The sequence below is a fragment of the Meles meles genome, chromosome 9 (genome assembly GCF_922984935.1).
Source record: "Meles meles chromosome 9, mMelMel3.1 paternal haplotype, whole genome shotgun sequence".
Taxonomy (NCBI): Eukaryota; Metazoa; Chordata; class Mammalia; order Carnivora; family Mustelidae; genus Meles; species Meles meles.
The window spans coordinates 87,121,808-87,147,509 of NC_060074.1; the positions used below are offsets into that span (position 1 = coordinate 87,121,808).

The window sequence follows — 25,702 nt, forward strand, 5'->3', positions numbered from 1 at the left end:
CAGTCTGCAAGGCCTTGCATTGGGGCTACACCTTGCTTTCATGGATTGGCCATACAGGTCTGCCCTCCCTCTCACCTCCCTCTCCCCCATCCCTCACAAGAGTACATTCTGTCTCCTCTTTTCTCAATTCCATTTTATAAAATATCACCACATTTACCACACAAAAGACATCGAAACTAATTAAGTAAACTCCAAAGAACTATTACAAATCATTTCGCTTCAGCCAGAGATATCAGATTTAATTAGGTGATCGGTGTTGATGGGGTATAAAAACAAAAGCTATCTCCTGTTTGAAAAGGTTCAGGCCCTATAGAGACCCAGTCTTCCCACTATGACACAAATAATAATTGAGCACTTCTTAAAAAAAAAAAAAAAAAGGCAGGCATGAAAAGAGTTTTCTGTTAGAGACAAAAGCTTTCAACTAAGGTTTGTTTTCTCTTTTTGCCAGGTGATTTAAAAACAAAACAAAACCAAAAAAAAAAAAAAAACCACCATCTACAGAGAAATAGCTATAACCTACATTGCTATCACCATGACACAGAATAGAAAGTGGTTCTAACAAGCATAATTTTTGCAAGTGATTAATCAAAACCTATTTAGCCAGTCATCTTCAATGATTATCAACAGACTTGGTTAAGAGCACAATGAAAATAGTTCATTTTCTCCAGGTTACCTATCAGACAACATCTTTTTTTCAGCATATTAAACAAAAGACTCAAATTCAAAGTTAATACAGCAGTTCAAAGATGTGAAATTTAGTGTAATAGATAGATAGGGTGTTCATAGGGAAGTGGGAGAAAAACTGTAGTTCCTACTTGGCTCCACTTCAAACCAGCATCATGAACCACCGTGAGCGCTGCTTCTACCATTCCCGAGGAACATGTTATCTTGATATATTGGCAATAAATAATATAGGATGGGGTAATTATTTCCCAATCAATCTTTATCATGAATTAATTGTCAGTCTCCCATACACAGATGTATTAGATCTTAAAAGATGATATTCTTTCCAAAGAAAGTTTACCTTTATCACAGTATTTATTAGATTAGAAGTTAAAAATGTGAGCCACTCTTTAAATTTTCATAACACAGACTTATGACAGCCAGACTTCTTGTAACAATGAAAATCCGTGTCATGATGGTCTTAACTGTTTCTCCCACACACGTGTACACATTAACAGAGACATTTAGAGATTACCTGCACATTGGTTTCTCCACGGTAAACAGGAGATCTCTTTTGATTCTAACTGGTATTATGGTTTGAAGCAGGTCTGAATGATGGCTTTTTTTATATGCTGTTGTTAAACAATTCTCTGGAATTTCTATCCAACAAACGCACATAACTTTATACGGCAGAATGGCCTTCAAGCAAGCCTGAAACCGTCATGCAAGTTACCAAAAAGGCCAATGCAATATTTCCCGAGTTTAAGTACACCTCAAAATTCCTTCCTTTAGCTCCTAAAATGTTGAAAGGAAAATAATTTTCTACGCTGGCATTTAAATGGTATCGTTCCATGTGAAAAGAGTTACTAAGACATTTGTTGGAAGTCAACAAAAATAATTCGGACATATTTCGAACTTATTTTATCTGACTCCTCGACATTTAATTTGGTGTGAAAAACGGCAACGGTCGAAAACAGATGTGAAGGGGCTAAGTATACAGCAGAGGTCAAAACAAACATAAAACACCGCTTCCATTTCTAAAAGAGGGGAAAAAATGATTCCTCCAGCAACAGGTTCTATGTTAAACCTGTTTTTTTATTGTTCTGCTTGGGATATCTGTAGACTGCGCAGTCCACCCTGTCTGCCGCGGAGCAATACCTCTCAGCACTGGTAATTTAAGACTTTCTTCTCTGTAATACACTGAACCATCATAACCTGTCTCTTCCCATTTAGTTTAACCTACAACCACCACATACTGATTTGGCTGTGTGTGGCTTTTTCTATTGCCATTTATTACTCTGCTCGACTCCTGAAATTCTGTTTGCAATTTAAGGCCACAAATTAGAAGCGTAAGTCATCTGTTTCCTATAATCCCCCTGTCAGGACTGGAATCACATTTGGAGCTCAGCACTGAGTCTGGGCCCGGGCCCTCACAGACTTTCTGATTGGCTGGCCTCTCTAAAAGCTGCCGTGGAATAAATAAAATGCTCTGGAAAATCGAGCTTTTTGCCCTCCCCTCCCCAAGAAAAAAGGATGAAAGCAAAGGAACCGAGTTTCAAGTATTTTTCTTCTCCCTTACATAATTCTCAAATCAATTGCTACAACGGTAGGTTGTTGATTTGCTGGGGATGCCCTCCCCAATAAATAGCAGAGCTGAATATTATTTTTTAAGGACAAAATGGGAAGTATTAAAGATTCCATGGGAAAGAAAAGTATAATCCTGCCTCAGTCAACTATGTATTTTTGCTACATGTGGGTTATCTTTTATATAAGACCTGCCATTTTTCTTACAAAACACAGTTCTTTTTTAGATTGCAGATGTACTAATTAGCTGGGTGTTTTTTTTAATAGTGTCATAGATCTTTTGCTAAGCTAAAAATCTATGAAATCCTCACCCCTCATTCTACCAGGCTTTCACTTTTAAAATATTTTGGCAAATTTTACTTACTATCCCTGGATTTTATTATTTATTTCAAGAAATCAATATGAAATTAGTTTACCTTTGTAAAACACATTCATCCTTTAAACAACATAAGAATTTCAAAAATTGGGGACTATGTTTCTTCTTTCCTTTTTTTCCCTCAGTTCATTTTAATAGATTTCCTACTATCCCAGCTGTGGCTTTAGACTCTCAACATTTCATATTTTAAAATCTTCCCATTTTCTTTCTGTTATACTTTCAGTGAACAACATACCAGATTACATATTAAAAACAGCAAGATACAAAATATAAATGGAAAGAAATACCGAATAGCCACAGCTAAGACCATACTCTGAGTTCTCAGTGCAATTGTGAATAGCCACTGGGCTTTAAAAAATCATTAGTGAACAGGAATAAAATCTAACAGACTGACTCATGTTTATTAATATACTTATACTAGCTATACCTGGGCCAAAAGGTTGGAAATAGATGGATCAATACTAGCTGAATGTCCCAAAAGCATAGTTTATTTCAACAGAGAACAGAGTTTAATGTGGGAAATTATAGATGCGATACAAGCTACATTTTAGCCAAAAATAAAAATTAAGTTAAAAAATAATATCAAATGACTTAAAGAAAAACAAGAGAACTTAAAGGGAAACAAAAGAATCATAATATTAAATTATTTTAAAGGTATGTGATTATTTACAGAACCACTTCTGGAAATGTTTTGTGCTTCTACAACTTAAATTTGTTTTTTGTTTTTTTTTTAACATCAATTTTTGCAGGCTGGTAGTCTATAGTGTGGCCTGTGATGTCTGGTAATTTAAAAGAAACAAAGGAGGAAAACTCGCCAAGACGTTGAGGTTTCAAAAAAAAAAAAACAAAACAAAACAAATAGCTACTGTACATGCGCACTCTATTTTCTAGTTTTTTTTTCCAACTATACTTTCTGTGTTGCAGATTTATTTAATAAACAAATGCATCTTCTGGGCCCATAATACACAAATGCATGCTACTGTTAATTCATTTACAGAATGCGCCGTGATGGCCCCTGAGCAAAAGAGCAATCTTGTTATAATGAATGTGTACTATTCTTAATAAGCACACTGTAGCAACGACCCGCACTGCACACAAAAGCACACCCAAACCATTTGGTTTGTTCCCAGAGCTCGGACACCAGCACCACTATTAAATAGCTGTGCGCTGGGAGAGCAATCCAGTATTGGCATGCAAATGAGCGCACGAAGAGGCCAGATGCTGCTCTTTAGAAAGGAAAAGTGCCTCCGCTCAAATTTGGGGGGAGAGAGAACCTGTGAATGTTGCAAGGGCAGGGCAGTTTCGAGATTGTGCTCCATTATATTTCTGACAGGGGTGGGACTGCGGTGGGATGAACCTAGGACGGATGAATAGAACAGAACTTTTTGCAAACACAGGAGCATTCAAGCACTCCGTATTTCCATGGGTTCCCCTAGAGATTGCCCACGACATTTTTGGTTTTGTTTTTCTTTTGTTGTTGTTATTTTATTTCGTTCGGCTTTTTCGTGCCTTCCTTTCAGGTCCAGAATGATAACTCCAGCACTGAAAATCTGAGAGACCTATTCTCTCCTTTTCAAGTTCAAAGTACCACTATGCATAGGAGTTCAGTAATTCTCAAAAGCTTTATCATCCCGAATAAAATATTAGATTATTGAAAAGAACGTGAAATCTTTTTTCTCCAAATAAGCTCATCATGCATGATATTCATCTGTGTTTGGTGAGCTTCCATAATTTGTCGCGGGCAGATGACCCATTCGTGGCTGCCTTTATCTTATCATAACATTTGACTGCCTGGAGGATAGAGGAGTAGGAGGGAAGCCAGTACTGGAGAGACTGAAACTGGCCTTCCGAAAACTTTGGTAGACCATGTTCCAACCAGAATCAAGACCTTGCTTTTCCTGTTGGCTCATTTTTCATGTTCTCTTCTTCTCGATGTTTAGGGAGTCATTGATTTATTTGATTTCTTGAAGATAGTAGGAAATGATAAGGATTAAAGTCATGAGTATGTGTTTTGAGAAAAGGACTAATGAAAAAGAAGCATGAACACCCATACTTACTAAAATTCACAAGGGTAACAGGATTCCTGTGACACTGCTAATTAAAATATATAGGTGTAATACGTCTCCTTTATAATAATGGCATTTGGTGGGGGAGGGGGGTGAACCTGGGTGGCTCAGTGGGTTAAACCACTGCCTTCGGCTCAGGTCATGATCCTGGAGTCCTGAGATCAAGCTCCGCATCGGGCTCCCAGCTCTGCGTGGAGTCTGCTTCTCCCTCTGACCTTCTCCCCTTTCATGCTCTCTCTCTCTCAAGTAAATAAACAAAATCTTTAAAAATAATAATAATAATGGCATTTGGGGATGAGATCTTCCTCTACCCTCATTATTAATCATGTAATAATAGAATTTACCATATAATTCCAATAAACATTTATTGACTACCTACTGTATGCTGGATACTGCACAAAGCTCTAAGAAGAACTGTTTAAGTCACAGGAAACAAAATGGTGCCTTGTAGTGGCAAAATCTACACATTAAACCTCCTGATTTATTTATTTATTATTTATTTAATATATGTTTATACACATATTATGTTTATACACATTAAACCTCCTGATTTATTTATTATTTATTTATTTATTATTTATTTAATGGTGCCTTGTAGTGGCAAAATCTACACATTAAACCTCCTGATTTATTTATTTATTTATTTTTTATTTATTTATTTTTTATTTATTTATTTATTATTTATAACCCCACAATAAGTAAATCTTCTATACAGAAATGCTGGCTTTAGTGAAAATAAAATGACTATAAATATATCCAGTGAGAGTATATCCATTTTATTCTTAGTCGATCATAGCAGTCTCTAAATTTCTGAGCAGCCCTTTTCTATCATAAATTCATCCATATATCCGTACATCCATACATCCATAAAATTCATCCAAACATTAATAAATATGTATTGAGCACAGTATAGTTTCCTAGGGCTACCTGGATAACAAAGTATCACAAATCGAATGGCTTAAAATAACAGAAATGTCTTCTCTCATGGTTCTGGAGGATAGAAATCCAAGATCAATGTGTTGGCAGGACCATACTCCCTCTGAAAGCTCGAAGGGAGGATGCTTCTTTGTCTCTCCCAGCTCCTCAGAGCCCCAGGTGCTCCTTGGCAAGTGGCAACATGACTTCAATCTCGGCTTCTATCTTCACATGGCCATATTCCCTTAATGTCTCTGTCTGTATCGCTTCTCTTTCTATAGACACCAGTCATATTGGATGAGGGCCCACCCTAGGTCAGTATGATCTCATTTTATCCTGATTACATCTACAAAGACCCTATTTCCAAATAAAGTAACCCTCCCACGTACAGGGCATCAGGACTTCAACTTCTTTGTCGGGGGGGTTGGGGGGCATGGGAAGGGAATTTAACCCATTACAAGCATTTACTAAGTACCAGGCAATTGCACTGGGGAGTTTTTATCACTTTATCCTGAAAGAGTCCTGTGCAATCTGTTGTGGAATTCATTAGCAAAATGTTGTTGAAGATACTCTTACTCCATCATAGAGAGTCATCTCTTTACGAAACTCAGGAAAAAGTATTCTCAGAACTCAGTATGAGGAACCAAGCTTCTTCCAATTGTCTCTGAATCATTTAGATGCTATTAGTCTCATAACTGATCTTATTTCTTTAAGTTGGCTGCTAACAAGTTAAGAATCCAATTTGGACCCACCACAAATAAGTACATAATAACCTCATAATTGTATTTTATATGGTGAACTTTACCCAGTTCGATCTTATTTTTCTACTTATTTCTTTTTGTCACTTACAGGTTTTTATCTTTTTTTTTAAGATTTTATTTATTTATTTGACAGTGATCACAAGTAGGCAGAGAGGCAGACAGACAGAGAGAGAGGGGGAAGCAGGCTCCCTAGTGAGCAGGGAGCCCGATCTGGGGCTTGATCCCAGGACCCTGAGATCATGACCCAAGCCGAAGGCAGAGGGTTTAACCCACTGAGCCACCCAGGCACCCCACTTACAGGTTTTTATCTTGTCCATGCATTTTGGAAATGATATTAAATGATTCATTTTGGAGCAAATTTATTACAAATAGCGTACTACAAAGAAAATATTTAATTAGGATAGACCCAAATGAATTTCATTTTCCCTAAAACAAAAACAATTTAAAAGCCAAAATACACTGTGAAAATAAATGCATTCCAAATACTAACTTATCTGTTCTCAATGAGTAAGAATAACCAAGTATTAATGATAACACCATAGAACATTTATAAGCTAGGTTGAATCCTCATGTAATACTAAAGCTTGGGGGAAAACTTTGAAGAAAAGTTTCTGAAAACTTCTGTATGCCCTATAATGAATGAAAAAGAGAAAACAGAGAGACTAACATGATCACTTGCTTCAGGTATCTGAAAGCTATCAATAGCAGATAGAAGAGGCATTGTATTCTCAGAGTCAGATTAGTATCAATAAGTATAGATATTCCAAGACAGAGTGAAAAGAACCAATAATTCAAGATGATCAACATTAGAAATGATCGTGCCATTCTCAACTCTCCATTATTAGAAATGTTTGAGCTAAAGCACATTATCAGTCAGGGATCGGAAATATAATGAATCTCAGTAATTATTTGGCTCTAAGAACCACATTTCCTTCCATCCAACTCCAAAAGCCTAAGATCAATGATTAATAAAAACATACTGCCATTATTTTATTACAATTGGACCCATTTAAACAATTCCAAAATTTATAATAATTTCACATTTAGAAAAGAGCTAGACATAGTAACAGGTCTATCTAGGCACCAGTTGTAACCAAAACTTCCTTTCTACAATTTTACTGAAGAACCACAAAATAAAGAATTTGGATAAGCAGGCTGTATATCATCTCACCAATTTCAAAAAGAAGCAACTAAATTTTAGCAAGAAAAAAATCATCCAATGACATGAATGAAATCTATATAGCATAATCAGAATTATAAATTGCCAGCCCTGTGATGGTAATGGAGATACAGCCATACCACCTTCCAAAGAATCAGAAAATCATGACAACCGTTACCCAACCATTCACCTCAAACCATATGTGACTTCTTCTTAAGCAATATCCAAACATCTAGCTTCCAAATCCAGTCAGTGAAAGGCTCGGGGTGACGCTGTGGCTCTTTGGGTGATGACTATGAATGTGCTCCAGAGTCTCCCAACTTTCAGGCCATATCTGTGCACCTTGGCCATTGTCATAACTCAAGGTTTTTCCTACTCACCTATCAATGAGCCAAATTTCCATATGGCAGTATGCTAGGACTCACCTGGTCATCTCCCTATAAACAGGTCAACTGTGCTGTGCTGCCCTTTGATTCTCTGGGTTTTCTTTCAAATGCATGTGCACTCAGTTTAGTAGATGAGATCATTATTCTTTTTTCCCTTTCCCTGATGGATAACAAACTATTGCAACAAAAACTGAGCAGTCCCTCCATGTTATTTCTGGCTTTACCAGTGACCTGCTCTGTAACTTTACCCAAGTCACTCACTCCTTCTATGGATGGGGTCCTTCAGTGGTAAACTGGAGGTTGTTAGTTTCACCAGATCATATTCAGGTCAAACTAAAAACTGCAAACTAAAATCTAAAGTTCCTATAGATAAGGGAAAGTATTATCAGTACTGTTGTTGTTTGACCAATACAGCTGCAGAACTTGAAGATTTAAGGTCTCCCCATGGATTTCACTGTGGTCTCCAGAATCTGAGATTTAATTTTGAAAGAATTAAATTTCCAGTCTGCTTTCCAGGGGTAACTGTGAGAACGTATGCTGACAGACTGTTGTCTTCAGAGGCAAAATCCAGACATGCTAAGACAATGCCACAGCTTGAACAGGGGTGACCCTTTCCCATTCATCTTAATGGAGTGTTAAACTTGAAGCCTAATTAGGTCCACTGAAATGCCAACATTATTATACTTTTCTCTGCTTATCTTCATACCAGAAACAATCAACTAATGCACTCATTTAATCTGAGTGCGTGCAACGATCACATCCAGACACCCTGTCATTTTGATAGTCTCCTCTGCAGTCATAAAAGTACAAGTTTTAAACTTCCACTTGGTTGTTTTTAATTATCCACATAATTAAATTACTTTCTATTACCTTGAAATTTTAGAGGTGAGACTGTGTGTATATATATATATATATATATATAAAACGTTTGTAAGGCAGTGGAGCCTGATGGCTATTCCCATAATGAGAAGCTGGTATCAAACTTGCTCCCAGGATAACAAACTAAGATGTGTTAAATGAAAGATCCCATTCCTGCCCTTCAGAGAAGGCTCACAGTTTATCCTTTGTGTATGCGCCTGAGCTTTCTACATTCCCTTTCTGATTCATCATTGCTGTGTGGACTCTATTTTAATGTTTAATCCTATGACAAACCTCGGAAGAAATAGAATTAAAAATACATAAATCCACGCTTGCCTATTTTGTACCTAGGAGGATCTAGATCTAGGCCCTTAATTCAAAGTCCTTGACTACCTTATAAAATATCTCATAAAAGTGTATTTATTTACTCATGGCTATAAAGAAATTAGTCTGTTTTTCTTTAATGGCCTCTGGGCCAAGATGGCATATAAGAAAAATTTTTGGAAGTTTGTCACACAGGCTTAGGCATAAAGACATCAGTGCATATCTTCAAAATAGGACAAATTCTCACCCCTCTGCCTACACACCTCCCACTTAGGCCATACTCCATGTGCCCTAAGCATCTGAATGTCAAAGAACACGAGGCTTAGAGGGATGTTTCCCAAAGGTGTCTGTAACAGACATTGCTAGTGCCCTCTTTGGTTTTTCAGCCATTCCTAGATATACAGAAAACTAAGTTCCTTAGCCCCTTTTGCAGTTGAGTGGGACTATGACTAATGCTGGCCAGTGCATTGGGACATGGAGGCCACTTCGGGGAGGAAGTACTTAAGAGCCAATGCATAATCCCTAATGTTCTCTTTCTCTGCTTACACAAACCCTAAAGCCCCACGTCGAGAGAAAAGTGTCATGAGGTAGGAACAGCCCAGAATGTTCGGTTTCCAACTGGAGGACCCCTGGAGAGATGCCTGGGCCAGCAGAAGGTCTGCATCACTGAAAATAACACTAAAATTTTGGTTAACTATTGAGATTGTAGTGTTGCTTGTTGCTATAATATTACCTAGCCTACCTGGTCTAAAACAATGTGTCAGAATTAATTTCCAAGCCAAATCTCCCTAGGTGGACTCCCACATGTGACTGTCATCTCTGCCTTCTTCTAGTTTACAAAGGTTCGAGAATCATTCTGGACAGTCCAGCAAGCTCCAGTTTCCCTCTTCTCTTTTGATTCCCTCATCTTTTGTACTTTGATCTTGAAAGATGTGAATCAAGTCACATCACCAGCTGTTTTTTTCCATCAAGAAAGAGAGAAAACTTTCACTTTCAATGCTCGGGGCATTTTCTAGAAACAGAGAATTGGCACCCAAAACCAGGCCAGAGTAAGAGAGGGCTGGGTAAAAAACTCTTAGGTAAAACCCTGAAATTCAAGTTTACATTATCCAAGTAGGCACCGGTACAAACCCATTGGCTAACTACAGAAATATGGCACTATCCAGAGAGCCATTGCAGAGGACTGGAAGAACAAAAGTTGTACATAATCTTTAAAAGGGGGCTTAGTTAATAAAAATACCAACTTATATCTGAATTGAGCTAAGTGTAGGCTTCTAAACTTTGTAGGGCTCAGCTCCTTCCTGGCCCTCTCTTCTATCTACACACTCTCATTAGTGAGCTCATCCATTCATTCGTTGGATCATGAGCACCACCCAAATGCTAACGAATCCAACATCATGATCCCTAGCCATGATCATCCCCCAGAAATCCAAACTTGCACAACCTATCATTACTTGAGATCCTCATTTGTATGCCAAATGAATCTTTCAAAATTCACACACATGAAAGAGAAAGTATGATTCCCTCTTCTCAATCCCAACTGACTTCTGCCCCAGGAATCTCCATCTCTGTAAGTAGCACTAATCTCCCTAGAGACTGAAACAATACTCAAGCACAGGGCTTCCCAAACTTTAATGAATATATGAATCACCTGGTGGTCTTCTAATTCAGTAGGTCTGAGTTATAGCAGATAATTCTGCATTTATAACAAGTTTCAAATGATGTGATGCTGCTGGTCCTCAAATCACATTATTTTTTTTAAAAAAGATTTTATTTATTTATTTGACAGAGAGAGATCACAAGTAGGCAGAGAGGCAGGCAGAGAGAGAGGAGGAAGCAGGCTCCCCACCGAGCAGAGAGCCTGATGCGGGGCTCGATCCCAGGACCCTGAGATCATGACCTGAGCCGAAGGCAGAGGCTTAATCCACTGAGCCACCCAGGCGCCCCCTCAAATCACATTATTGAATAGCAAGAACCTTAGAGATAATTTTTAGTGCGTCTGTTTCCCTAATGCACGTTCTCTACACATATTCAAACAATTGGTAAGGCCTAATCAACCACATTTTTCCAGAATCTATTTTCCAACTCACAACACCTAGTCAATACCACCATCACCTTTCCCCTGTACTACTGACATAGATTCCCAACTAGTCACCTGTTTCTACTTTGTCCCCCACTTCGTGGGGTGTTCTCCACTGCAGCAAGATACCAACCACAGCAGATCACTACTAGCCAAGAGTTTTGTCTTTCACACCTACACTTAAATCCCATCAATGACTTTAGAATGGCCCCTGCCTGTCCTTCAGCCTCATCTGGTATCATTCATGCTCTGTCCCAGGATGATCAAGCCACACCAATCCTTCATTCCTTAAATTTGCCAGCTCAGTCCCACCTTGAGGCATTTACACCAGCTGCTCCCTCTGCTTGAAAGGTTCTTTGCCCTTGATCTTTCACATGGCTGGCTCCTTCTTGTCATTCAAATCACAGCTTAAATGTCATCCAGAATGACCTTCCTGAGCACCCAATCCGAAATAGCCACTCTGTAACCTGTCTTTTGGTATCAAATCACTGTTTTATTTCTCTGCACTTTCCTTATGCTACGTGATATCTTTCTGGATTATTTATTTGCTCATGTTCTGTCTCTCTTCCTCCCTCCCTACCTCACTCTCAATCATCACTCATTCTCCCCTTCTGTCTTCTTCCCTCCACCTCTTCCCACCCACACTGAGAGGGAAGCACCACAAGAGTAGAAACTATGCCCGATCTTGTGAGCCCTGCATCTAGGTCAATTCCTAGAATGTAGTAGGCTCTCAATCACCACTTGATGTATGATGGCATGAGTAAATGATTGAAGAAAAAGTTCTAGAGGCTACTGCAGAGTGAGAGGGGACATGCAGGTGCCTGGCATCCAGACCTTCCACCTTGTCCTACAGGATCCTTCTTAATTTCTTATCTGAGTCCATCCAATTCCACATGGTATATTTACAAGTGAAGACGATCATCTGGGGAGTCGGTTGTCATCATTTTTGTCATCAGAGAACCTTGTGTTTCATCATCTCTGCCACAAGTATTAGAATTCAGCTTATTTCAAAATAAGCCAGCTGGGTTCTTAAAAAGAGCAGTCCCTCTGAGCATAGACTTCATTTCCATGACTCTCCACTGGTCACTTTCACCCAAGAACTTTAACTTCTATTTAACTTAACTTCTACTTCTAAATAACATCTATTATTTGAAGTGTTGGGGATTGAGGGTTGGGGTGAAGTTTACTCATAGAGATTTGAATATGTAGTTTGATAAGATTATTATAAAACGTACACATGGAAACAATGAAATTCTAATGGATCACAAAGTGTAGTCCCCCAACTGGTGCTATCTATGTCACCTGGGAGCTTGTTAAAAATGCAAATTCCCAAGCCCTGCCCCTGGCCTTCTGAACAGAAAATCTGGGGATGGGCCCAAGTAATCTCGGCTTTCAAGGTTCTCCAGATGATTCTGATGCCTGCTACAATTTGAGAGCTACCGACTCAAACCATTCGCACATACCACCATGACTTTCCATTGCTCAGGAAACACTCAAGAATACTTAGTCTACTCCTTGTTTCTTGAAGCTCATGGTGCCAGACACATGCTCTCCTGTGCCCCTCTGAGCCATGCCTCATAGAATTGATAAAATCAAGCACCCTCTGCTCACAGCCAGGTGAAAGGATGACAAATCTGTTTAGATAAAAAATAAATAAATAAGAAGAATAAGGTGAAGTCTAAAGTTCAGTGCAGCAGATACCTTTATATCTTGTCATCACAGACAAAGAGAAGGCAGAGGAACTGAAGCAGCCCCTGTCCCTCAGTTTGGTGGGAAGGAGCTGAAATGAACCTGGCACACTGATTTCAATTGTATTAAAATTTTAAAAGTTCATAAAAAAATACCTAGTCTAGGCATTAAATAATATCCCAAAGAGTGACTCAGACCTGTACAAATTGAGTCTTAGCAAACAGATATTCTGGAACGTTTGAATGACTATAGTTTATCCAAGAAACTGGACTCAATCAAATTCCTTCACTCAGCTTCCTTTTACCTTCTTTATCATTCTCTGTTGTTCCCTCCAATATAGCTAACAGCACTCCAGTGAGACAGCTGGTTCTTGGCATCTGAGGAAAGAAATGACACCTGATTCTTAAACTAACTCTATGGGGAAACTGTCTTGTAAATACAAACACACACAGCGCCTATTCAGTTGCTAAAAGAAATTCCAAGTGTGCAGTCATAGCTGAACTATATGTCAGTCACCCAGTTGCTCAATGAACCAAATCTCAGCAACCTCAACATGTATTCAATTCAGGCAGATGTGATATTCTTAGCTTCACAACCACAACATCTACCTGCTTTCAGTTTTGATCCTAGAAATATTTCTGTGTCAGCCATCACCAGTTTCAAGATGAGAACTTACATAAGTTAGTGGTGAGGGAATTCGCTTAGAAAAAGGGGGGTAGGGCTAGTACTTGGGTGCACTGATTCCCAGTGTTGGTGGCTAAAATCCATGGAATCAGTGTGGATCCATGTTTTATTAAAACAAAAGCAGATATTGTAGATCATTTTGTAGGTCATGGTTTGCATGAATTGCTCTAATCACATGTAGAGACAAAGACCTTTTCTCTACTACCCACCCCCTATATATTTGTTGATTCCTATTAAATTTCCCAGTTGTCAAAAAGAAAAGACAGTAGTATTATGACTAGAGTCATAAATTAAGGTTGATATTATCACAGAATACTGAGATGAAGAATATAGAAGACACTCCAAGAAATATGAAAAAACAACTTAGTCATCACTTGGTTATATATGGGGATTGTGCACCTAAGAAAAACATTAGTGAGGGGCACCTGGGTGGCTCAGTCAGTTAAGCATGAGACTCTTGATTTCAGCTCAGGCCATGATCTCGGGGTCATGGGATCCACCCTGTGTGGGGTTCCATTCTCAACAGGGAATCTGCTTGAGATTCTCTCTCCCCCTTTCCCTCTCTCCTCCCTCGACTGCTTTCTCTCTGTCCACCCCTCTCTCCCCTCCACCCTGCTTGCTAAATCTTAAATAAATAAATAAATCTTAAAAAAAAAAAAGAAAGAAAAAAGAAAAACTTTGGTGAAAAATTAAAACAATGTTGGAAAGGTGTTACTTAGATTACCCTAACATATTCTAGAATGTCATTCATTCTTATGTGAATTTTGTCTTCTAACCAATCAGACAAGACTCCCTATATAACAAAAAAGAAAAAACTCACAGAAATATTGATCTTATTCCTCAATATCAATATTATGAAAAAATTCTACTTTGATTTAAATATTATCATCATTGTAATACTATTTCACAATTACATCAGACATGATTACTGAGGCCTTCATATGCTTAGAGTACATTGTTAATTTTAATAATTATTATGAACTTATGAGGAGAACAGAACAAAGATTATTCTCCCCATCCAAAATATCAACATGTGAGTCAGAGATGTTAAATTTAATCAAGACCACATAACTAAGCCACATGGAGCTGAAGTGAACTCCAGATCTAGCACTTTTTCTTATATGTAACACACACTTGACTGCTATCCCCAGATATCCTACAGGGTGGTAGAAGAAATCTTTGTTCAGTAATTTAATGTTGCTTTATTCTATCCTGATTATGGGCTGGTTTTTTTTTTTTTTTAAGCCATAATGACAAATGTTGTTTTAAACACTATATTCACTGACTGATATGAGAACTCACCTTCTGAAGACCCAGGCCCATTCCCACTTTGCAATGTTTCTTATCATGCTAATGTAAAATGTTGTGGGTAGCAACAGCAGGGAGGATAGAGAAACATTCATCACATGAAGAAATGGCACATATTGATTTTTCTTGCCATTTTAAGAGACAGGTAATACAATTTGATTGCCTATTCAATATGAAAATTGGACTTAATGGAGTTATGGTTTATGATATGGCCATTGTGTCATGCTTCCCTTCCAACAATCTCCTCTCTGTCTCAGACTCTAACCCACAACACTAGATAACCAGATAGCTAGGTCTACCCATTTAGGGCCAAATGCCATTGGTTCTGCAGAACATGAAACACAGCATATCAAAGAAGTGATGAATAGAGACCAGTCTCTACGAGGTATTCACCTCAAGTAACCATGCCTGGAGAGCGCTGGAGTGCATGCCTACAAGGGTCATCCCCCCACAGCACAAAAGGAAGGGCCACACTGCCCCAGAAAATATGGCTAGCAATGTGAAGGTGATGGTCATTTGAGAATTTATTAGTTGTGTCGGGGTTTCTTCCAGAAAAGGCATAGTCTTAAAAGGCAGAAAGGTGTTAGGTTTGTGCTTCGCTTTTTGGCTTTTTTCCATGAAACCAGTTGCTAGTGTTGGGAGACAGTTTTCTGTAGGTCTCTCATTTTCTGTATATCTTGCAAACAGAAACACTGACTTCTTTTATCCCATATTATCTGTGCAAGGATATTTGTGTAGTGGGCACTGATGGAAGATAGAGGTATTAACCCCAGCCCAGGTAATAGACCAGCAAGCTTGTTTCCCAGTAAGAAACTTGCAGATTCTCTGAGTACAGGACTCCCCACCATAACACAATTTAACTGTACCTGTGGGGGCCACCTGTCTCCCTTAGTGTGTCATTCAGTAAGAAGGGAGGTATAGGTGACCAAATATGCTGATGTTTACACTGTTTGCTGAGTTGTAATAAAGTCCTTTGTCTCTGATCGAAAACTCTCTTGCTGACTTGGCCTTAAAATGCCCAGGTAAAAATAATAGTTATAAGAATTGCGGTCCTTTATATTCAGTTTGTCTTAGGTGAGTTTGCTAAATTACAGGTTTGTGGTGTTAGTCACACTTCCCTGCTACAGAAATTAGTACTGTCTTTTACTGTTGGTCTTTGGTATTGTTGGCCTAAAAAAGGAAAAAAAAAAATAAAGAGAAAGTATTTATGGCAAAACTTTCATTCAATACTAAAACATAAAAAATACTAAGAAATAATCTACATGTTTGCCTGTGAGGACAAATCAGGTTAAAATACATTTTGATTTACAATAGCCGAATTACAGAAAGAGGCCAAATGTCCATCAACTGATGAATGGATAAAGAAGATAAAGACAATGGAATATTATTCAGCCATGAAAAAGAATGAAATCATGCCATTTGCAACAAAGTGGATAGAGCTTATGAGTATAATACTAAGTGAAATAAGTCAGTCAGAGAAAGGAAATACCATATGATCTCACTCATATATGGAATTTAAGAAACAAAACATGAACATAGGGGAAAAAAAGAGTCAAACCAAGAAACAGACTCTTAACTATATAGAACAAACTGAGGGTTGCTGGATGGGAGGAAGTGGGTGGGGGAATGGGTTAAATAGATGATGGAGAACACTTGTTCTGATGAGCACCAGGTGTTGTATATAAGTGATGAATCACTAAATTCTACACCTGAATCTCGTATTACACTGTATGTTAACTAGCTGTAATTTAAATAAAAACTTGGGAAAAATAAATTTCATACATCAGTTACTCTGACATACCTTGACCTCCTATAAAGCACATACGCACGCACACACACACACACACACACACACACACAAATTTCTAGAAGTTCCCAAGTGATCCTTTTTTTTGTACTCCATTACTTTGATGTCTACCAGGCTCTGCCTTATTCTGTCTCTGACTTATGATTCTTGCCACACTGACTGTTTAGCTCCCCCAACTCTCTCCTGACTCAAGACAATAGTTTTGCTAGGGTTGCCCTTTATTCCATAAGACACAACAATCCCCACCAGTATCCACAATTCAAGAGCCAATTGCTAGGGGCCAAGTTCCCTAGGATGATCTCATACCACAGCGACCATGGCTGCTTCTTATCCTATACCCTAAGTGGCATAGTCCTTTGTGCTGTGAGGTCTGTAAGGGAGACTGGTCTTGCCCTTCTCTGGTATGTTCAGTGCTAACTCAGTGTCACTTGGGCAGCAAAAGTCTTTCTAGACATATTCAAGACTGGATTTAAATAGGAACCACCATGTAAGATCTTTCTTCTCATCTTCAGAGGCTTTTGGGTCAAGCTCATCATCCATACAGGCTTCTGTTCTCTCACAGGATTTTGTCTGTCTCACGTATCTTGGACCCTCTTTACAAATACTTTTGCGGAGCCAATTTTCCAATGGACCATACATGTCTGGACCCCCGTGGGGGTTTGCCCCAGGCATCTGCATGGCTCATTTCTTCACCTTCTTCAAGTTTGGCTCAAGAGTCATCTGGTTAGGGAGACCTTTCCTAAATACCCATTTAAAAATGTTAACATCTACTCCCCCTCAAGCTATCCCCTTCCCTCCCTTATTTCACTAGTTACTTCTAAATGTATTATAAGATAGATTTCTTGTGTTATTATTGTCTTCTACAGGAATTTAAGTTCCAAGAGGGCAAGAGTTTTTAATCTCTTTAGCTCACTGATATGCTTAGAATGGGGCAAGCATCTAGTTGGTCCTCAATAAATATTTAAAGAATGAATGACTGAATCCTAGATGCAGGCCACACGTGTGATATACTCTTCTCACATAAATTCCATTGGCCGTATTTCCACTCAGCCTAACATCCAATTCGATTTTGGCTGAAAAGCTGGTTGTGAATAGTGATGCAAAGAAGATATGCCCCACAGGAAGGACCAAGTAGTTGAATAAATAATGATGATCCAGTCTCTTCTGGTTGTCTTTGCCCTTTGAAATGAGGACAGAAAATACAAAAACCTTTAAGCCTGCCCCTTCAGTTCTTTGTAATGATTAGCCATTTTTAAGTCCATACAATTCTATAAGCCAATAATATAACTCTTTTAATCCCTTTCTTTTTCTGTTGCCACGTAAAATTCCTTCAGAAATGAATTATAACTATTGAAACTTTAATGTAACTCGAGATGTGCTGTTAAATGTCATAATGAGCAAGGACAGATTTTGTCTGTGTGTTAACCATGGGGGAAATTAGCGAGAATTTGCCCATTTATTATGCAGGAGTAACAGCTCAAAATGCAAAAGAAAGTCTTGATTTGGGTTTCACAAATCTATGAGGCAATAATGATGGCAGGTAAATTGTTACAAATTTTCAGAAAAGCATTTAGAATACTTCAAATTCTTTTAAAATATTTATATATTTGAATGTATCCATTATACTTTTATTAAATATATATGTAGAAGGATGTTCATGGAAATGTTATTTATAATGAACAAAAAATTCAAGCAACATTCAATAATAGGAAATATTTAAATAAGTTACATTCTTATTATTCTGTATAATAGAATATTATTTAATCACTTAAAATTGTGATTTTTAAAGATCATCTAAGAAACTGTTCTCACAAGGTAACACTAAAATCTAAAAGCTACATATGGGGATGCCTGGGTGGATCAGTCAATTAAGTGTCTGCCTTCGGCTCAGGTCACGACCCCAGGGTCTTGGGATCAAGTCCCGATCAGGATCCTTGCTCAGCAGGGATCCTGCTTCTCCCTCTGCCTGCTCTGCCTGCTATTCTCCCTGCTTGTGCTCTCTCTCTCTCTTTCTCTGACAAATAAATAAATAAAATCTTTAAAAAAAAATAAAAGCTAGATATTCATGATAAGGGCCACTTTTCAAATGATAAAAACATATCCAGAGAAAAAATGAGAAGGGAATCTGCAGATATGTTAATAATGATTATTTCTGACTTCATTCATTAAGGTTGCTGTAACAAAACACCAAAATCATAAAAGGACAAGTCCAGGAGTTATCAAGTGTTGTATACTACTCTGTTTTTAAGGACTCTGTATGTTTAGAACTTGGTGTTCTAAATATATGCAATTATATTCCTCAGATACACTTAAAAAAAAAAAACTCTCGTGTTTTTTAATCTACTATTTTGTTAACAGATAATATCCTCAAGTTAAGAAATAAAGAATGTTCCTAAAATAATGTCTCTTCCCCAGAGGTACCCTTTGGAAGGTAGCAGTCAGTAACTCAATCAGATATCTAGGGTTGTTTCAGCAGCCTGCCAAAGTATCGCTCATGACTAGTAAAGTATGCTGAAAAACACCATTACATCAATGACAAAAAGAGCACAATTGTTCTTATTTCTGGAATTCTTCTGATGTGAGTCAATTCACTGGGTGGGATTTCATTGGAAAATGGCTTTAGGAATGGTTTAAATGAAGGGAGGACAGAACCAAGCTTTCAAACACAGACATAATGGAAAATCATAGAGTCAGACATCACTCCACAGACAATAACAGAGATCAAACTCAGAGTAAAATCTATAGCTACAAAAACTCCAATTTTCTGTGCAATTTTGATTTTTATGAATTTAACATTGCTTCTTCTTGACAGCCCAAATAAAAACGTTTCACCCTCCATATACAACAATATAATTATGTAACTTTGCTTTTCATTTCAGATCTGGAAATGGTCAGATTAAAGGCAGAGAGAGAAGATGAGATTATTTTAAATACTGTTTTCATATTTGCCCCCAAATCCAAAAGGTACTTAAGAATTTGCATGATTTGGGAGAGGGGGAGGGGGTTATGGACATTGGGGAGGGTATGTGCTATGGTGAGTGCTGTGAAGTGTGTAAACCTGGCGATTCACAGACCTGTATCCCTGGGGATAAAAATACATTATATGTTTATTAAAAAAAAAAAAATTGGAAGGGGAGGCGAACCATAAGAGACTATGGACTCTGAAAAACAGCCTGAGAGTTTTGAAGGGGTGGGGGTGGGAGGTTGGGGGAACAGGTGGTGGGTAACAGGGAGGGCACGTATTGCATGAAGCACTGGGTGTTGTGCAAAAACAAATGAATACTGTTATGCTGAAAAAAATAAATTAATTAAAAAAAAAGAATTTGCATGATTTGGAGATGCAGAAATAATCTATAACAGAAAAGGACTTTCTGACATATTTTTAAATATCTTTAGACTCCTAGAACTTTAAACCCAAACAGAATATGCCATCATCAAGGAAGGCCCCCTGCCTGGGCTGATGATACACAAACCCTCTCCTGTAACTCCCTCCAGATGGAGACAAGGTGGTTGAGTCTGTAAGTATTGGGTACTGCCTGCTAAAGTCAGTTCTTCACTTGGCTTTTCTTATTTTATATGTTTGGTTTGTCTTTCCAACTAAGTTAAACTACAGGGCTGTCTTTTACCTGTCTCAATATTCCCCCAGCAGGAATAGTCTAGACCTTCATCCACAGTGAACGCTCTCTATTTTATTCCAGATAGGTTCTACATGTTTGTTTGTTTGTTTTTAATTAAGAAGATGAGCTTTCCACGCCTACATAGACATGTTCCCTATTACCCAGGGTTAGGACTAGAACGATACTTATTCGATAAATCTAATAAGTACGTGAACAGTGAATACAGTAACACAATAACATATTGTTTAGTAATTTTAAAAACTTTTTGTTTTCCATGAAAGGAAATTTTGCTCAGATACCAAACAAACAACACAGAAACTCTTCTGGTTGAAGTAAATGGCGAGGGCTAGGTGGAAAAATGGAATAGCAGGTAAGGAGAGGTAGAGGCAGAAAGGAACTGAAGCCGAACTAGTTGGCTGTCTCCCCACTATCTACAGAAACCACTGGGAATTTAGAGCTACCTCCCAATACTGCTTCAAAGCCACTAGTTTAGTCTGTTGTGTAAAATATTTTAGTCAAAAAAAAACAAAACTCTGCCTTTCCCCCCTGCCAATTTAGTGTCAGAAATTGAATCCTGTGTTTTCAAATTCTATTATAAATATAGGTTGAATAAATGAACTGACCAAGTGAATGAATATTTATAACCAAACTGAACAAAATCCTTGTTATTATTATGATATTTGCTCTAGTTGACTTGAATGGAATAAGAAAAATCTAAATGTAATTGGAATTAGATAAATGAACAAAGTGAAAATTATCAACTAAGACTGGATGCCAATATCTGAAATTTTTTTAAATTTATGTTATAAAGTAAAAATTTGTACACATGACAGTCTTTCCCATCTAAGGTAGTGAACTGGATTCTGGGACATATGTATGTTTCTGTTGCCCTGAATCCATGCCTCCCTCTTTTGATAACAACTGCTTAATTTTTACCTCCTTTGGGAACTATTCCTTTCTTATACGTCCAGATGTAGAAATTTGTCCATCAGAATGTTCCGTGTACTCCCTACCCACTCACCGCACGCCTAGCCAAGGTGTGGGCACATAAACCAACATAGACTAGTCAGATCCTCCGACCCTGAAATATGTAGCTTTCCTGGATGATAAGATACGGGTCAATGAATGGAGTTGCATTGTCCACTACGGAGCTATATTAGGTTCTCTTACTTGAATCTCTGCAACTACGCTGGTGTAAAACATTCTGAGCCCTGTAAATGCCTGGGTGATCTGTCCTTTAATTGTCTGCCTTTGGCTCAGGTCATGATCCCAGGGTCCTGGGATGGAGTCCTACATTGGGCTTCTTGCTCAGTGGGGAGCCTGCTTCTCCCTCTGTTTGCAGCTCTCCTGCTTCCTGCTCCTGTGCTCACTCGTTCTCCCTTTCTCTAACAAATAATACAATCTTTTTAAAAATAAATAAAAAATAAAACATTCTGAGCCTGATTGTTTGGCCTCTTCTTTTCTTCTGCATCATGTCTTTCCAATACATCCTTTAGTTATATATGGATTTATTTTTTTTTTGTATTAAGTTAGCCAGAGTCCAGTTCTGAAACCTAAACCTAAGGGAGATAAGTACCCTAAGCACTGATAACACAGACAGAAATTAACTTAAAGAAGCTTAGATCAAACAAGTCATGCTTACATGCCACAGTAAAACAGATCCCAAAGTCTTAGCCTGGTGTACTAGGATATATCTCAATAGTATTACATCTTTTGAAAATGATGTGTGTAGTATCCTAAGACCCAGTCATATACCAACAGAAGATCACAGGTCTGAGATCAGGAAAGCAATTCTCTGTGTAGTTTGGGGCAAGTCATAGAAATTTTTTGAATCTCCATTTCCTCATATCTATAAAAGGATGAAGTTAAAGTAGAAGATCTAAAAACCTCTTCTACTTATGACAACCTATGAATTTTTAAGTTTACAAATATATAATAATATACACCAACTGTGGGTTTTGTTTTCCAGTCCTGAGTAGGTACACTGAAGGAGTCTCTGCTGTCTTCCTTCTAGGTGACACTTAAATTTAACACCAGACCCACCCAGGATCAGCCTATACTGTGTGTGACTTCCCTCCAAAGTTTTGTAGAATCTCTTTTTGTGATGGAAATCAGTGCTACCCTCTGTACTCAAATTTTCCCTTTTCCGTTCTTTTTCTGCGGTTGGAAAAAAGATGAGTTATAATTAAAATCAAGAAAATACTGTAAGGATAAGTACAATGTATCCTGTTTTTATAAAAGGTCATTCTTGCAAGCTATCAAAGCTCTTTGCAAACAAATACCTAATTGATGGTCACAGCCTGCTCTGTAGGAATAAAACACTACACCCGGTTTACAGATGAAGAAACTAAAGAGGGAGTCAACTGTATTTCAGTTGACCATCTCAAATCTGAAACAAGAAAGTCAGAGCACATCCATTTTAGAACACTGTGTGTCAGAGTGCCAAATTAGCTCAGTTAGCTGTAGATTATTTTAATGTTGACCTAGAAATATGTGTAATACATTTATAATGAAAACAAAGTGAAAGACATATTCAAACAGCTAAGAGTCAATCCTAAAACAAATAGCTATTACAGTGGTTTTCTGAATAAGTTCTTTGGTGACTAGTTGATGACTTCTGTGAAATTGACATGTAAGTGTGGCAAGTCTCATTTACTGTGCAATTACAGAAAACCGGAATAGAGCCTTCACTTAAGACCAAGTTATACATACTAATAAACCAAAGCTGATAAGTGATGATCCAAACAACAACTTTATGTCACACACTTACAACTAGAAACGCACTTCCCAGCATCACCGCTACGGTGTTTCCCAAAACAGCATCCTTAGCTAGACTGGCCCAGAATAAAAGAGGACGCTTACATGCCTCACTCATTAGGTAATGCCTATTTAACAGGCCATCAACCACTCTTATTTATTCAAAAAATAATTATCCCATGTGCCAGGCTCTGTGCTGTTCACTTCATCAAATTACTCATCCATGAATCTCTAAAACTCATTCTCTCAACTTGGAGAAGCCCAGGAGAATGTCGATCAATACAAGAACTGGAAGCCTTTTCCTAACTTCAGAGTAAAACTTCATGCATTTTCATGCATGCAAAATTTCATGCAATTTTAATTATTTGGTGAAAAGAGTGAATTTCCCCAGAAGGATTGTCGTCTGTTACTGGTGACAGACTCCTATGGAAAGTGCCCATGCCTAAATGGGCAGGAGATCTGCTAAAGTCCCTGTGATGATTTTCCAAATGCCATTGGACTTCCAATATCACACAGAAGACACAAAATTCATGGGTTCCCACCAAAGGGGAAACACTCTTCCCAGCCCTGAACACAAGAGACAGATACAGGCCACCCCTTCAAGTGTACAGAGGAAAGGGAAAGGAGTATTTTTCAGCACGTGCCATTCGTCAGGCACTAAATGAGTTCCTTTTAACCCCATCATTTTAATCTTCCACGGTTCCTTGTTCAGTGAAAGCTTGCCTGCCCACCTATCAAAAAAATGAAACCTCTGAATAATATACCATATACATGCTTTCTATTTGTTTCTCTCTAGAATGTAAACTCCCAATGGCATAAAAGCAGATTCTTGGAAAATAGACTGCTGGTCTGGTCATAATCCTCTTCCCTCCTCGCTCTGAACCAACTGAAAAATGGAGAACACTCCTATCCAAGGCAAAATGGAAACTCTACCCCTTCCCTCATCAACACTGAATGAAACTCACCCACTGATGACAAGCAGAAGACCTGGAAAACTGTAGTGCTTTCCCACCTAGAGGAAAAGGTGAGAAAATGGTATATCCACAGGGGTAGTGCTATGAAATGGAAGTAAGTCACTTTAGGACCTCCCTGCTCCCAGTGTGATCCTTGGACCAGCACCATCAACCCGTGGAAGATTCTTAGAAATGCAAAGTTAGGTCTCCACTCTTGACCTACTGACCTGAAATCCATATTTTTCATAAGACATCCAGGTGAGCCATATACCATCAGAAATTTCACTAAAACTTATGAAATAAACCTTGGAAGACTTGTCATTTAGCAATCTGACAAATAAATCCCTCTTCCTTCCAATTAGTTGCCAATAATATGAAGAAACAGGATAGCTTCCTCATTCTGAATTCTCCAAAGAGAGGACAGAAGTAACAGTTTTAAAATACGAGTTTGTTTGTTAATAATTAAAGTCAGTGGGAACTTGGGGAGAGAGAGAAAATGAATCTCTGCCTCCACTCTTAATTTCTCTATCTTCTTTCCTCATCTGTGCAAAAGGAATAATAACACCTCCTATATGGGCCATTGTTAAACTTGAATAATACATAGGAAAGTCTTTAGTAAATATAAAATATTATTTTTTAAGTTGTTCTTATTATACAAGGAAACTGACAAATCATTGTTGGATCCCAGACAATTTTACAAATATTTTTTTCTATTTCTGTGCTGATCAAAAATGTGCAGCAATGATGTTTGCCTGCAAATCAAATGAAAAAAAAATTAATATGTTAATACTTAACTCTCCAGTTTAAGAGATAAAAAGGAGAAGCTGAGAAAGAAAAGTTTAAAGATTGGTTACTGTATTTGAAAAACAAGCACAATGTATTTAGATGTATTTAGAACATATTTTTTTCAAAGCTAAGAAAATACATATACATATATGTTTTCTTAACTTTGAAAATTCAAAACCAATGTCCATCTCACTCTGCCTGCAACTTATCAAATGATGTAAAGTAGAAATTATTGTCTTGAAATATGCCCTCAATAAAACAGCCAGTTATCTTTATTTTATTAGCAGGTAATGAAACTATTTTGTCTATTTATACAGATGCATAGATTTTAACTTGTCATTTGTTTCAAACTGATTAAACAACATATTCATATTTCAAAGATTATGAAGCTTTTCCTTGGGACTTTTTATCTTAAAAAAAAAAACAATGCTAACAGTTTCCTTTTTTTTTTTATATTCAAACAACTATTTACTACCACTTCTTGATGTGGGCTTTCAAAATACAAAGAAGGTCTGGCAAGTTTTCAATGTCCTTTTTTAAACCTGTTCTTAGGCGCTTGTATAAAAGCATAAAGAGTACTTCTTTCAAGAATTGATAATGTCCCATGTTCAGTATTTGTATATTAAGGACTGTCAGTTACATTTATGGTATTCATTCTTTGGAATCTGTCCTATTAATCCGCATGCAACTGATTTCAGGGAAACAGAGTGATCAGAAGAAGTCAAAGTTAACATAACAATTCCTTTTCTACAAAAAAACAGCCTAAGACATTATGGGTCCAAATTTCAAAGCAAGTTACTGTATTTGCAAGTTTTAAGTCACACTTGGCAGTTTTTCCAAACACAGTGGTCAGGAACTGAAAAAAATAAACATGTGTTTCCAGGATTTTCTTTTCACATGCCTCACAAAAAGCAATGTTACAACTGTGT

At 37.7% G+C, this 25,702-nt stretch overlaps 2 long non-coding RNA genes across 2 annotated transcripts in view; one reads left to right on the forward strand and one right to left on the reverse strand.

The window, feature by feature from the left end:
- The window catches only part of LOC123951115, a 51,438-nt gene extending 26,449 nt beyond the window's left edge, over nt 1-24,989 (forward strand). The window contains exons 2-4 of the long non-coding RNA XR_006820348.1: nt 19,540-19,624; nt 20,057-20,178; nt 23,831-24,989. This is a non-coding gene — a long non-coding RNA (uncharacterized LOC123951115). The remainder of the gene's footprint in view (nt 1-19,539; nt 19,625-20,056; nt 20,179-23,830) is intronic.
- The window catches only part of LOC123951114, a 124,691-nt gene that overhangs the window by 7,783 nt on the left and 91,206 nt on the right, over nt 1-25,702 (reverse strand). The window lies entirely within an intron of this gene.